Source organism: Typha angustifolia, chromosome 1, assembly GCF_048772165.1.
Source record: "Typha angustifolia cultivar Huaian chromosome 1, ASM4877216v1, whole genome shotgun sequence".
Taxonomy (NCBI): domain Eukaryota; kingdom Viridiplantae; phylum Streptophyta; class Magnoliopsida; order Poales; family Typhaceae; genus Typha; species Typha angustifolia.
In genome coordinates, this window is record NC_133239.1 from 5,745,915 (window position 1) to 5,762,678 (window position 16,764).

General features: G+C 37.5%; 2 pseudogenes; both read left to right on the plus strand.

The window, feature by feature from the left end:
- The first annotated feature begins 345 nt into the window (after window positions 1-345).
- Window positions 346-16,480, plus strand: LOC140759988 (uncharacterized; annotated as a pseudogene).
- LOC140769035 (uncharacterized) lies at window positions 2,637-3,522 on the plus strand (annotated as a pseudogene).
- Window positions 16,481-16,764: the final 284 nt, after the last annotated feature.

Below are 16,764 nucleotides of genomic sequence, written 5' to 3' on the forward strand. Positions count from 1 at the left end.
ATAACATATTACGACAAGGTCTGTATTTTGCAAGGGTTAGAAACAAGTCATGTTGGTGTAGGTTCCATCGCCCATGAAAGAGAAGTGTCCGAAGAATCTGCCATTTTCTATGTTTACTAAATATTTTATGACTGTGTTAATAGTTCTTTAGTTTATTAGTTATATCATAAAGTAGTAAAATTCATACTCTAGAAGTAATTTATTTCGTAGCATGCCATGATTTAGCGTTGTATGATTTAATGCTATTATGTCACTAATACATTACATTTTGCTTTTGAAGAGTACTTCAAAAAATTCATTACTATTTCTACTTTAAATTTGCAAACTTTTTCAAAGATTAGCTAGATGGACAAAAATTGGATTAACTTTTCTAGGTACAAAAATGATGCTTCCTTGTACAATTTTATCTAGACATTTAAAATTTTTCAAACTAACTTTTTTACATTATTCAAAATGATAACATAGGAGGAGCAACGAATATCTTAAAGGAGTGGAGGATTTTCTTGATTTTGCATTTAGAAATGTGAATCCAAGTGGTATGATATTATATCCTTGTGAAATTTGTGTCAATACCAAATGGAAAAAGCGGGAAGATGTGTTTGAACATTTGTTATGCATTGAATTTCTTAATGGATATACACATTGGATTTTCCATGGAGAGACTGACTATATCATAGAGTCTATCTAATGATACCACTGCTAATGACAACCTTGTTCAGAACGATGATATGCATGAATTGTTATATGAAACATTTGGTATAGTAAACAGTCAAGATGGACAAGAAAATTGCAACGCTGAAGCTAGGAGTGGGCCTAATGTTGATGCAAAAAAATTTTATAATTTGGTCAGGGATGCCGGACAAGAATTATATCCAGGTTGCAGAAAATTTACTAAGTTTTCCTTTATAATTCGCCTATATCATATGAAGTGTCTTTATGGATGGAGCAATGAATCATTTACTATATTACTAGAGTTGTTGAAAGAGGTACTTCCAGAAGGTGTGACACTTTCTAAATCATTTAACAAGACCAAGAAGATGATAAGAGACTTGGGATTGGGATACGAAAAATTTCATTGCTGCCCTAATGATTGCATGTTATAATATAATGACTCGATTAGCAAATCTTCATGTGATGTATGTGGTGCTTCTCGATGGAAACAAATAGAGAAGCATGGAAATATTTATGACGACGGTGATGATGACAATGATAGTGATAGTGAGTTCAATTCATCTCATAAAAATTAAAAAGTTTTGGCCAAAGTTCTTTGTTACTTCCCTTTAAAACTGAGGCTTTAGAGATTATATATGTCTTCAAAAACTGCTTCACATATGAGATGGCATAATGAAGGTCGTACAAAAGATGGAATACAGAGGCATCTAGCAGACGCTGCATGGAGTACTTTTGACGTCGTAATGTTAGGCTCCGGTTAGCAGGTGATGGTTTTAATCCTTTCAAGACTAGAAGCGTTTCACATAGCACATGATCATTTATTTTAATTCCGTATAATTTACCTCCATGGATGTGCATGAAACAAGAATTTTTTTATATTATTATTAATTATTGATGGTCCAATTGCTACAGGAAATAATATTGATGTTTATTTACAACCACTAATAGAGGAGTTGAACGAACTATGGATAGATGGGGTAGATACATATGATGCCTCAGGTAATCAAATGTTTTGTATGCGTGCAGCATTGCTATGGACTATTAGTGACTTTCCAGGATATGCATATTTGTCTAGACGGAGTACCAAGGGACGTATGCCTTGTCCATCTTGCAATAGTAATACATGTTCTAAGTACTTGAAGCATGGTAGGAAGTTTTGTTATATGGGACATCAACACTTTTTAGAGCATGGTCACAGATATGATAGATGTTCTTTTGATGGTGATATTGAACTCAAGGATCCACCTCCTCTACTATCTGGTGCATATGTCAAAAATCAGTTACTGGATATTAATGTGACATTTGGAAAGCCAATAAATGAAAGAATTGGCAGAAAGAAAAAAGTTTGGAGATCCATAAGTTTTAGGTCATAATTGGAAAAAGAGAAGTATCTTCTTCCAATTACCATATTAGGAAAAACTTTTAATAAGGCACAATCTAGATGTCATGCATGTAGAGAAGAATGTAAGTGATAATGTGCTCTGCACGCTATTGAATATTGTAGGAAAGTCAAAAGATAATGTGAAGTCTTGTCTTGACCTACAAAAGATGGGTATTAGAGAAAAATTACATCCAAAGATGACCAAGGAAAATAAGACATACTTACCTCTGCTTGTTTTTCAATGACACCAAATGAAAAGAGTATTTTCTGCAATGTATTGAAGTGGGTTAAAGTTCCAAATGGCTATGCAGCAAATATATCAAGATAAATCAACATAAAAGAACGAAAAATTTCAGGACTCAAGAGCAATGATTGCCACATTCTGATGCAACAACTTCTTCCATTGGCTGTACGGAGAGCTCTACCTAAGAATGTAACTTCGGTTCTCATAGAACTAAGCAATTTCTTTAGGAAGTTATGCTCAAAAGTTGTTCGAACAAAGGACTTTGATAAGTTAGAATCTCAAATAGCAATCACACTTTGCCATCTAGAAAGGATATTCCCTCCATCTTTCTTTGTTGTGATGGTGCACTTACCTATACATCTCGCTGGAGAAGCTAAGATTGCTGGACTAAATACGCTATCGATGGATGTACCCAATTGAAAGATTTGTTGTATAATTTATTATATAAATATAATGCATGCTAACTAATTATATTGGCTTATCTTAGATATTTCTATAGGTTAAAAGTCTTATGTTCACAATAGAAGTTGTCTAGAGGGTTCAATTGTAGAGGAATATCTCACGGAGGAATGCTTAACATTTTGTGCACATTACTTGCAAGGTGTAGAGACTAGGTCAAGCAGACAACAAAGAAATAATGATGACGGCATTACTAGATCACATGATTTATCATCTCTTTCTATACAATCTGGTCATCCTTTAGGGAATGGTGAGATGATAAGTTTGGACCACATTTCATGGGCACAAGCACATCGATATGTTCTATTCAATCACGAAGTAGTTGCTCCATTTCTTGAGTAAGTAAATTGATAATATCATACTTCTTAATTTTCTTGTTTGAATAAAAGTAATATGTAGAGCTACTTGAAAGGAAACATATTGATGTCATTAAGCAACAACGATGGCATGCAAAAAGAAGAGAAATTGATAGGATTCATAGTGAAAAGTTTCCTGATTGGTTTAAAATTCACTTAAGTAATAAAATTAGATTGCATGTTTATTAATTATTATTTTTGACAATTTAATGTCTTACTAACCCTTTTTTGTTTTATTCAAATAGGTTGATCAACTGATCAACACGAATCCTGAGCTTATAATAGATGATGTCAAGTGGTTAGCATTAGATACAAGTGATGAAGCAATAAGATATACCGGATATCTTATCAATGGATTCAGATTTCATATAGAAAGACGACAAAGAAATAGAACAACTCAAAATAGATAAGTAGTTAAAGTTGGGAAATTACAGGAGATGTTACATATTATGGCAAATTAACTGAGATTATTGAACTTAATTACTATGGACATTGTAAATTTATTCTATTCAAGTGTGGTTGGGTGGATGTTAGATCAAAGAATAGAGGAGTAAAGATGGATGATCTTGGATTAACTCTCATAATTTTTAAGAGGCTACTGAGTATTCAACATATATGTGATGAGCCTTTTGTATTGGCTTCTCAAACAGTGCAAGTATTTTATGCGAGAGAAAAATTGGCATGTGGTTGTAAGAACAGAACCTAAAGATTTATTTGAAATGCCTGAAGATATGTCACCAGAGAATATAGAGATGTTTGTTAGTGATAACCGATTAGATGGTACAACGCCCGGAGATGATATTACTTATGCTAGAGATGATGTTCCAGGAACAACTATCAATACTCCACTCTTCAACCAAATGAGACATGAAGATGATTCTGATAGTAATAACAATGTTGATGATGATAGAGACAATATAACATATATGCTTTGAGTTCTTAATAGGTATAAAATAATCACTTGTGTTATTTCTTGTTAGGACCAATAATATATCATTTATATTTATCTGTATTTAATTTCTTAGATTTTTTTTGTTTATATACTTCATGACTGTCAATATAGCATTTATATCTTTATATTCTAATAGAAACTTTATTTATTGCAGATGTCAAGTGGTAAAACTAATGGAAGGTATTCCTCTGGACAAAATTTACCGCAAAATGATGTACTAATTCCAGTCAATGATGTAGATGTATCAAATGAGGAGATACATGCTCTCTTTGATGATATCGAGAATGGTAGACTGCATATTATCATTTTTTATTTATATCTATTACATATGCTTAACACTAAGAAAATGTAATTCATGTATTCTTTATCTTATTATTTTATATAGATTCTTCTAATAAGCAATATGATAACTGACGAGGTGACACAAGGATGAAACACGTACTGAAAAGAAAATACAAGGTAGTTGTCGAATTAAATGAGCATTTTCAGTCTATTGAGAAACTACTATAGAAATTAGGAATTTTCTTGGGACAATAGCTAGAAATGAAAGATTATTATCTATAGACTACAAAGCTTGAAGAGTTGTTCCAAATGAAACTAAAGACAAAATATGACTAATTGTGAAGATAAATATAGTGTTTTGCTTAGATATTTGAATGTAAATATACTTTACTTTTTATAGTTACCAACTATGGTTCTAATTTAATTCTATGAAGAAATATTATCTTATTGCGGAAGAAGGTAAATTTTGGGTAATGGAAAATGTATATAACCATTGGAGAAATTTTAAGTGTTCATTAAAACGAAAGTATTTTAATAAATATAACACGCTAGAAGAAAGATTTGGCCATTATGATGAAAGGGTAGAACAAGATCAGTGGACATCCTTGGTTACTTATTGGAGCTCTTCACAAGACTAGGTAATATAATAAATTGATCAAAATACTATAGTGCTTTGACATATAATATTATAAATGGTTGCTTGTGTTGTGTTGCTCTTTTTAGGCATATAGTAGTATAAACAAGTTAAATCGTGCAAAATTAAGAACAAAACATATCTCTGGTACGAAAAGTTTTGCATGAGTTCGCCAAGAAGGGATAATTACTGAATATATATATATATATAGGTTATGATATTTTTCCCTCTTATGTATCACAGAAAAATAAAAGAAATAGCAAGAGTCCAACAAAAATTGATGTTTTTATAAAAATGCATACTTAAAAAAATGGGAAACCAATGGATGCTTACTTAGCGGAGAAAATTGTAAGTTTTAAATTCTTAAATTCTCTATTTAAAATTATCTAATATTTTTATCTAATATTTTCATGATTACCAGATGAGCTTAATTAACGCAATAGCTAATTAACGGAGGATCCACAAAATGCCATTGAAAAAGATAAAATATTTTCTGATGTATTTGGAGTGGATAAACTTGGGTATAACCGTACATTTGGGTTGAGTCCAACATTTTATCAACTCCATGGTAGGCTCCCTACTCATACCCAATATTAAGAGCAACTAATAGAAGCTAAAGAGGCGTTAGAAGAAGAAAGACAAAAGATGATAACTAACATGAAGCAAGAGATGGAGCAATTTCGAAATAATATGCTAGCAAAGATGAAAATATTAGCTAATGCAAATGTTGCTCAAAAGCATAAGGATGATAATATACAAGAAGTTAAAATTCATAAACTTGAACATTTGCAAAGACAACAAGTAATTTATTTGTGATCCAAAAATATTTATAGGTCATAAGAAATACTTCACTTTATCATATTGCTCAAATAAGAGGCCACAAATAAGAATCTATTTGAAGAGATAATTGTTATAGTCAATTTATTTTGCAATCGAGAGGTAAAATATCAATCTAAAAATATTCTTTTCCTGAAAAAGTGAGGTTTTTATAATTTTTTTAATCAGTTTTATATCATTGTATTTATATATGCAGAAAGTACCAATAGAGCAACCAGAAGAATTTCTGGACACTATCACTTGAAATAGATGCTTAAATATAATTTATCCTAACATATTATTTTTTTTAATTAATGACATCTAGAGGGTCACCACAAATAATTGGCTTGAAGCTTTATACGATTTTGGCCAAATGAATAGTACCCATGTAAAATACTTTATAATGTTTTCTAGGTGTACATATTTAATTATGTTAAATGATAGCTGTAAAAAGAAAGAAATTAAAATAGAATGAGATAGTTGTATATTTCATTAAGATGGATCAAGTACATAAATAGGAGGAGATTACAACAATCTCTCCTACAATTAAGCTTGTCTATCCAACAGATTAGGATAGAGCTGTTATATATAAGAAAAGTAAATAATAAACAAGTTAACCAAATCAATAACAATAGTAATAAAATCTGATTTCGATATCTCTTTCCAACACTCTCCCTCAAGTTGGAGAGTGGATATCTTGCACGCCCAACTTACGCACCATAAATATAAATATTTCCTTTCCCAAAGGTTTAGTTAACAAATATACTAATTGATTTGTTGAGCCAATATACTTGGTAATTATTGAACCATCTTGAATCTTGTCTCGAATATAGTGACAGTCCATTTCTATGTGTCTTGTGCGTTCACGAAAGACTGGGTTTACTGCTATATGCATAGCAGCCTTGTTATTACAATATAAGGAAGCAGGTCCATGGTGAATAAGACCTAAGTCTCCTAATAGGCACCGAAGCCATGTTAACTCGCAACAGGCTCCAGTCATTGCGTGGTATTTTGCTTCGGCTGAAGACAATGATACAGTTTTCTACCTTTTTGATTTTCATGAAATTAGTGAGGACCCAAGGAAGACATAATACCCTATAGTGGATCGTCTGGTGAGAGGACAACCTCCCCAATCTAAATCACAGTAGGCCCATAATTTCAAATCATTATTTGAAGAAAAGAATTGATCTTGACCTGGGGCACCCTTTAGATATCAAACAATGCATAAGGCTGCCTCCATATGATGTCTTCTGAGTTAATGCATGAACCTACTCAAGATATGAACAGAATAGGTGATATCATGCAACCAACTTATCTTCTGTATCTGCCTGGATCTTTAAGCAATTCATTTTTATCGGACAGTTTTAAGCCTCTTTCCATAGGAGTGTCCACTAGAGAAGCATTTAATAGGCCTACATCTTTGATTATTCTAATGCATATTTTCTTTGTAACATAAAAATCCCATTCCTAGATGTAGAGATTTCTATTCCTAAAAAATATTTCAACTCGCCAAGGTCTTTAAGATTGAAATTTTTATGCAAATGCTTCTTGATGGCAGCAATACTGTTTGGATCATTTCCAGTGATCAAAATGTTGTCGACATAAATTAGGAGAATGGTAAAGGACTTGCCTTTCTTTTCAGTGAAGAGGGAGTAGTCAGTTCATGATTGTACAAAGCCAGCGAAAGTGATGACAGAAGAAAACTTTGAAAACCACTAGCGGGAGGCTTGCTTCAATCCATAGAGCAATTTGTGTAGGCGATAGATGAGATGTTCCTCCCTTGTCTCTGAAGCCCTAGTGGTGGAGACATGTAAATTTCTTCAGTCAGGTCACCATGGAGGAATGCATTGTGGACATCAAGTTGATGAAGTGGTCAGCCTTGGGCAGCAACTAAGGCAAGAAGACAGCGAAAAGAAATAATTTTTGCTATGAGAGAGAAAGTCTCGTGACAGTCGATGCCCTCCATTTTGGTGAATCCTTAGGCAACCAAATGCATCTTATGTTGCTCTATTGTGCCATCAGAGCGACGTTTGATCTTGTAAACCCACCGACATCCTACGGGTTTCTTGCCAGCCGAAATAGAGGTCAGACTCCATGTGTCGTTGGCAGCAAAGGCATCTAACTCAAGCTTCATTGCATCACACCATTGAGTGTTGGCGATAGCTTCATTGTAAGAGGTCGGCTCTCGCTCTTAACTGATAGAAGCAATAAACGATTTGTGTGTAGGTGTATAGCGATGATAAGAAAGGGAATTGGTCAGTGGGTACCTTATCCCTTTGTGCGAATTTGGAGAGGAAGAGGTGACTGGATCAGAAGGAGGATGCGTAACGGCGGAGCAGAGGTAATCGCTTAACCTAACAGGTGGATTAGATTGTCGAGTGGAGCGGTAATATTGGTTGGTGGTGGTGGATCGGGTGTTCTGGCAGAGGGAATGGTGGTAGTATGGCAAGGTGGTGGTGGCGGGAAGGAAGTAGAGGGGAGAAGGTTCATAGGTGAATAAATTTCAAGCGGTTGTAGGTGTGGTGGTGGTGGAGTTGTGGTGGAGGGTGGTGAGATGGGTGGGTTAGGTTCAAATGATGGTGATGTGGTTGAGTTGGTTCAAAAGAATGGTCATATGGGCTTATAGGACCTGTATCATCTCCTCTTGATGGGCTTGTTGTTTGGATCAAAGGAAAGGGTAGAGAATAGGTATTATTTGAAGAATAAGGAGAAATATCTTCTTTAAAATGGACATCTCTGCTTGTGAAAAAAAAATTTGTTAATAAATCAAAAAGTTTGTAACCTTTTTGACCTATCGGATATCCAATGAAAATGGAAGGTGTAGTTCGGTAGTCAAATTTATGAGAGGTATGGATGTTTGTGGCATAAGCCAAGCAACCAAAAACTCGTAGATGGGAAAAAGTAGGAGGTTTTGAGTAAAGAAACTCAAATGGTGTCTTATCGGCTAAAATTGGGAAAGGTAGCTGATTAATGATGTGAACAGTAGTAAAAGCACATTCTCCCCAAAATTGGGAAGAAAGATTAGCTTGAAATTTTAATGCTCTTGCTACTTGAAGAATGTGACGGTGTTTGCGTTCCACAACCCCATTTTGTTGAGGTGTGTATATGCAAGAATGTTGAAAAAGAACACCGTTATCTTGAAAAAAAGAACGAATAGAAATAAATTCGCCACCATTATCACTTCGAACAATTTTAATGCGAGTTTCAAATTGAGTAGAAACATAACTAAAAAAACGTTTTAAAAGCAGTTGTATTTCATCTTTATGTCGCATCAAAAATATCCAAGTAAGACGTGAAAAATCGTCGACAATGGTGAGAAAATAATGAGAACCAAAAAGGGAAGGATGTCGATAGCGACCCCAAATATTACAATAAATAACATCAAATGGTTTAATAGAGAAAGTATTACTAACATTGAAAGGTAAATGACTTTGTTTGGCAAGTGGACAAATAGAGCAAGATTTATTGGAATTAGCAAAAAAATTTAAGAAATTTTGGGCAATAAAATTCAAACAGGAAGATGATACATGCCCTAAGCAGTTGTGTCAAAGGTCGATAGGTGAGATGGTGAGATTATATGTTGGTTGGTTTGAGGACGTGGCTTGTTTAGTGGTAGACTTTCCTGCTCCTAATGCCACAAGATAATAAAAGTCTGTCACGCATTTCACCCAAACCAATCATCTTCCTCATATCCAGATCCTGCAAAATACATCAATAAGGGAAAAATGTAGCTGAACAATTTAAACATTTTGTCAATTGCCCTACTGACAACAAATCAACTTTAAATGTAGGAACAGATATCACATTATGCAATTTATAGACAGAATTCAAAGGCATGGATCCTTTTGTAATAGTTTTGGTCTTCTCTCCACTAGGTAATAATACGAGTGACAATGAGTAACCTTTGTCTTTATGCAGTATTTTTGATGATGAGGTGATATGATGTTACACCACTAACGATAATCCAATTTCGACGAGCTTATTGAGATAAACCTAATTTTGTGACTGCATTTGCCTAAAGATTAGGGGTACCTTCTGCCTGATTATTGAGAAGTTCCATAATCTATTTTAATTGGGCCTCTATGAATGTGGTGTTAGGTCCACCTTCTTCACAACTTGCCTAGTTGACTGCAAAGTAATTGGGTCAAGCAAAGCCTGAGCCTAGATTGGACTTGGCCTTTGGATGGCCAAGGGGTAGCCATGTAATTTGTAACACTTTTGGACCCAATGTCCATCGACATCACAATAGGTGCAGTGGGGTCACACCTTTCTAGAATTGGGTCCATTGCGTCTGTGATTAGAATCAGGACGATCGCTCCTCTCGTTCTTCCCTGGTGATGGCGGATAAAGCTTGCGGACAGCCATGGCAGCAATCGAGGTCAGCTCGGTGGAGGAGGAAGCAACTCCTAGATGGCATTGTTTATCCTCTTGAGCAACGAAGGAGTATGCTTTGCGAACTGAAGGAGAAGGTTTCATTAGGAGGATCTGGTCGCGGATTGGACTGTAAGATTCATTCAAAGTCATTAGAAATTATATTACCTTTTGTTGCTCCGATTATGGTGTTTCATAATGCATCTCTAGCTCGTCCCATAGGGTTTTCAATCGAGTGTAATAGGTGGAGACAGAGGTAGTTTCTTGCTTATGGAGGGCGATGTCCCGTTGGATCTCAAATATGCGGGCTAGATTGCTCTAAGAGAATCGAGTGTCAAGGTCCTCCCAAGCCTCTCTGGTAGTAGAATAAAAATTCACATTATCAGCAATTTCTGGATCATAGGTGTTGACTATCCAAGAATGGATAATGTCATTACATCTTGACCAAATGGCGTGACCTTTAGGATCATCTGCTTCTGAAGGAGCTGAGATAGACCCATTGATGAATCCGAGCTTATTTTTTGTATTCAAGGCTCGAATCATAGATCTTTTCCAACTGGAGTAATATCTCCATTTAGGGATTTGAAAACGAGAACCAATCCGGAATGATCGAAAGGATAGATGAAGTAAGGATTGGAGAGGTCAGTAGAGGATTTTTCTTTTTCCCCTACCTTTGATGGATTTGGTATAACAATACCTTGGGAAGAAGAATGATTATCTTCGATCATTGAGGGTAATAATGGTTTTGTTGTATTAGAGTATGACTGCAATAGAACTTGGTTGCTAGGGTTCTAGCTCTAATACTATGTAAAAATAAAAAAATTAGAATAGAATGAGGTAATTGTATATTTTATTAAGATGAATTAAGTACATAAATAGGAGGAGATTACAACAATCTCTCCTACAATTATGCTTGTCTATCCAACAGATTAGGATAGAGCTGCTATATACAAGGAAAGTAAATAACAAACAGATTAACCAAATTAATAACAATAGTAATAAAATCTGATTACGATATTTCTTTCCAACAATAGCTAACTTGGCTTTATACTACAACTTTATATAGATGCCCTCAATGCAACAACCACTTAATAAAATAGATGTGTTACGATCCTTCCTCGGCTATAGGCTCTGATACCAGATTGATACGAACCCTCTTTTGGTGCTATGGCTCTGATTCAAGATTAATACGATCTTGCACGGAACTTTGAGATCAGATCCCGAAATATCCCGCCGTTGGATCGCTGTGAAATTTTGATATGTTGTAGGCCCGGAAAAGAGCTTTCCAACGGATCTAGTTTTAGGCGAATCGGAGATGGGGATCTCGAAATATCGTTCGTTTAGTGGACAAACGTCAGGATACTCTGTTTTTGGATTCCGTGGATGAAGGCACGAAATCCTAGGTAATGGTGGATTGTGGAGGGCCGGTGTTGATGGGGTGGCACCGGTGTAAAAGTGATGGTGGAAGGGTTATGGATGATGGAAAGGTTAGGGATAGCGATGGATAAATTGGAAGAAGGGGGAGAAGAGGGCCACTCCTAAGGGACTAGGGTGATTGGCCTGTCGAGGGAGATTAGAAGCGGCGTCGCCGGGGAGATTGAGGGAATGGGAGCGAAGAAGATGAAGGAGGCAAGGCAAACTCAATTCTCAATAATCAATAATAATTTTGGTTGCCCTACACATACTTTTATAGGCTAACCAACAACTCAATCTTATCCTAAAACACAATCTTATCCTAAAACACAATCTTATCCTAAAACTCAATCTTATCCTAAAACTCAATCTTATCCTAAAACTCAATCCAAACTTGAGACGATGTCGGTGAAGTCCGAATCGTATCAATCCACCACGCTTCCGCAACCTTGTCCTCAAGGTTTGAAATTTGGGAAGCGATCCATGATGTCTGCCTCTAGCTCCCATGTAGACTCGTCAGTAGGTTTGCCCAACCACTCAATCAGCACTTCAGTCTCTAATCTGGATCCTTGGCGTCTTCTCCTACGACTTAGGACTCGAACCGGCTCAGTGGAGCCATCTTCCTCCATTGGTTCGGGTAAGGTCGAACCCACTACATGGTTAGGCCCGATCTGGGCCTTCAATGCCGAGACATGGAAGACGGGATGTATCCTGGTTCCTTCAGGTAGGTCCAATCGGTAAGCTACTGGACCGATTCGTTGTAGCACTCGGTACGGACCATAGTACTTGTATCCCAACTTTTGGTTCAAAATTGGCCTCAATGTGGATTGTCGATACGGTTGAGCTCGAACGAACACCAATTGATCCACCTCAAATTCTCGCTCACGTCTGCCTTTGTCATGCGTTTGCTTCATGCGGTTTTGTGCTGTGGCTAGGTGAGTCTTGAGCCGTCTCAATGTTTCATCTCGATCAGCAAGCTCCAAGTCAAGCTCAGTCCTATCCGTCGCTGCGAGTCTATCGTAGGCACGCAAGACAGGGGGAGTGCGCCCATAAACCGCCTCAAATGGGGTCATGCCAATGCTTGAGTGATGAGCGGTATTGTATGACCACTCAGCCCAGGGAAGAAATTTGACCCAATCCTTTGGTCGATCCGCCACAAAGCATCGCAAGTATTGCTCTAGTCCACGATTCACCACCTCGGTTTGGCCATCCGTCTCGGGGTGATAAGCTGAACTAAGATTGATTTGAGTCCCTTGCAATCTGAAGAACTCGGACCAAAACTCACTTATGAAGATGCGATCCCGGTCTGACACGATCGTCCTAGGCATCCCATGCAAGCGTGCCACTTCCCGAACAAAAATTTCAGCAACCCTTTTTGCTGAAAACGGGTGAGACAATGTTATGAAATGTGCGTACTTGCTCAGTCTATCCACCACAACAAACACCACCGATTGTCCTCGAACTTCCGGCAGCCCCTCGATGAAGTCCATGGAGATATCCTCCCAAATACGCTCTGGTATCGGTAGTGGTTGCAGTAGCCCGCTAGGCTTGAGTGCCTCTGATTTGGTTCGTTGGCAGATTTGACATTCACGCACATACTTCTTCACGTCCGTCTTCATCCCAGTCCAAGTACAGTTTTGGGCCAGCCGCTTGTAAGTACGTAATACCCCTTCATGACCTGCTATAGGAGTATCATGGAAGTGTGCCATCAATAGCCTCCGTAGCTCTTTGTTTCGGGGTACCTTGATTCGCCCGTGCTCTAGTACTAACCCATTGCGCTCCTCGTGCTCGGGGTTGCTTGAGGGGTTCTCTCTCAACTCCTCCATGAGTCGGACCAGATCACTATCCTCTGCACTGGCTCTCCGTAGATCTGAAAAGAAAGGAAAAGTGGGTGCCGAGAAAGAAGCGAGCCCCCTTTCTTTTGGAAGTTCAAGCAGCGGTTTACTTCCATCCAACAACACTCTCTGATCATCTCTCCAAAAAGTCAATGTGAGGCTTGTAAAATCAAAGGTCACGGGCCCCAAGCTCCGAAGCCATTGGGTCCCTAAAACAATATCGGCACCTTGCAAGGCCAATGGATAAAGATCCAATGTGAAAGTTTGGTCTTGCACCTTCAATTCTGCACCTCCACAAATAGAATCTGCTCGTAAGGTGGTGCCATCTCCAATCGTCACATCGAACCCTTCCGTGGGTTCCGACTCGAGCCCAATCTTCCTAAGGAGCCTCATGTCAATGAAGTTGTGGGTGGACCCGGTGTCAATCAAGATTCTCACTGTGGTTTTCTTGATTACACCGTTCACCCGCAAGGTCTTTGGCGCGGCTGTCCCCGAATAGGCGTCGAGGGAGATTTCGGCCTTCGTGTCCTCCACGTGTTGTTGCTCCTCAACTTCTTCTCCTCGATGTCCAGCCACATCTGCACCTTCAGCTGCCATGGGTGGAAGATCGTGGCCTTTTCCTTTGAGTTGTAGCTTGGCAGGGAGCTGCAACGTCATCACCGGTGACGAAGCTGTCGTGGTCGACTGTCGATTGACCGAGGAGAATGGTAGAAGATCGCTGGAGGCCATATGCGATTTCTTCTTAGTTGCCGACTCACGGTGGTTGCAAAGGGAGCTGGTGAAAGGCCGCCCAAGTGTCGAAATTCGCGGTTTCGGATCATCTCCTTCACCACCGATGAGGATTCCTGATGAGGGATATCCAGCGACCAGGTGTGGCGTAGCCAGCACTTCGCGATTTGTCGACAAGGTCTCCGGTGCATGGGAAGATGTGGAGGTTCCGAGGGCTGCTACAATGGTTGCAGATCTCATTGTAGTTGGTGGTAGTTCGTTGCGGCTGACCATAGGTCGAGGTGTAGAATCTCGCTCTTGCCGGATAGCCGAACTTTCCCCTATTTTTGTGATGAACGGGGAGGCCGTGGAGGATGTTGGGTATGTTGTGGAGGGTTCCCAATGCTGTCTTGTGATTGCCTTGCTTGTTGAAAAAGGTTTCGTCCATGCCCGTATTTCCTGCATCATCTCCATCATTATTTGCTTGTTGATGGCAATCTGTTTGGAAATAGACCCCAACATGGATAGAACGCTAGGTTCTTCCGTATTCCTATTAGATCGAGTGATCGTCATTGGAAGCGCTTGTCCGAGGAACGGTGGCTCTGATACCAGATTGTTACGATCCTTCCTCGGCTATAGGCTCTGATACCAGATTGATACGAACCCTCTTTTGGTGCTATGGCTCTGATTCAAGATTAATACGATCTTGCACGGAACTTTGAGATCAGATCCCGAAATATCCCGCCGTTGGATCGCTGTGAAATTTTGATATGTTGTAGGCCCGGAAAAGAGCTTTCCAACGGATCTAGTTTTAGGCGAATCGGAGATGGGGATCTCGAAATATCGTTCGTTTAGTGGACAAACGTCAGGATACTCTGTTTTTGGATTCCGTGGATGAAGGCACGAAATCCTAGGTAATGGTGGATTGTGGAGGGCCGATGTTGATGGGGTGGCACCGGTGTAAAAGTGATGGTGGAAGGGTTATGGATGATGGAAAGGTTAGGGATAGCGATGGATAAATTGGAAGAAGGGGGAGAAGAGGGCCACTCCTAAGGGACTAGGGTGATTGGCCTGTCGAGGGAGATTAGAAGCGGCGTCGCCGGGGAGATTGAGGGAACGGGAGCGAAGAAGATGAAGGAGGCAAGGCAAACTCAATTCTCAATAATCAATAATAATTTTGGTTGCCCTACACATACTTTTATAGGCTAACCAACAACTCAATCTTATCCTAAAACACAATCTTATCCTAAAACACAATCTTATCCTAAAACTCAATCTTATCCTAAAACTCAATCTTATCCTAAAACTCAATCCAAACTTGAGACGATGTCGGTGAAGTCCGAATCGTATCAAGATGTAAATCCTAAAACGACTATGAGAAAGGTAAAGTTTGTGAAAATTAAGATTATGCAGAAAAACTAGAGTAGGATCTAATCTGAAATATGCACTCTATATTGTCATGCAAGAGACTCGAAATAAGTATCGACCTGAGGCAACAATCAAAAATGTCTGTGAAAAATAGCAAGAAAAAGGTAAATTATTTTTGATGATATCTACAAACATATGCTTTCAAATATTAATCTATAACTTTTGGTGGTAGAGTTCTTTTGAAGAGAGAAGCACCCAATATTTAGATGATTTTGCCAAATCTCATAGAAAAAGATAGGTTAGTAAATTTTCTTTTCAATACATACTTATTAGCTTATGCAAAATTAGATATAACGATAATTTTTTACTTGATATTAAAGGTCCCTAATTTATTTACTACTACCCATGAGGACGATACAAATGACAAAGCATAATCTTCTTCATATTCTCATAAAGTTGAAAATTATAAGGTAGTATTTGCATGACCTTCTTTTACTATTATATAATGCACTGTGTACTTATGTATAACTTTTAAAGTGTATTACAAATTTAAAATTATTTGTGATATTTTAATTATTCATTTGTGAACTGTGGGTTGTATGCAGGTTGGATCAAAGATTCTTCTAAAGAGTTGCAAATACCCTCATGAAAATTTTGTAGTATGTGGGATCTTATTGAGTCGTGACCCATCATCTAATGTAGGAGGAGAGCTATTAGAACCACAATTTTAGAAAGTATATATCGATGTGGCAATGATAAAAAGTGAGCTATTAATTAAACAATACGGACGGTTTAAAACTATCGATGATGCTGCTACTGGATTCTCTATTGCATGGCCATCTGCATATATAATTATGCTAAATCCTTTCATTATTTTATTTTCTTATATTAGAAAATTTACATAACTAAAGATGAATTCTGTCTTCTATTTTTGTAAGGTGATTACGTATAGTGCAAGACAATGGCTATTTCTATCTATGGACATTGACTTCTATCTATTGCTCTTTTATTTTGGATATGTTGAGAAAAACCAAGATACTTGTAGCAGAGTATGTTAATTTTCTTTTCTATATGTAATATAGACATTTGAATTTGATACACTATGTGAGTTTTATAATATTTGCAAGATAAATTATGTTTTGAAGGTATCATCTATTGTGTGTGATATTTTTATTTTTGGATGTAATCAAATTGGATAAATATGTTAAATAGGAGGATACAAAAATATATTGTTCTAATGTTTAATTGTATTTACTTTTACAAAATGACCGTA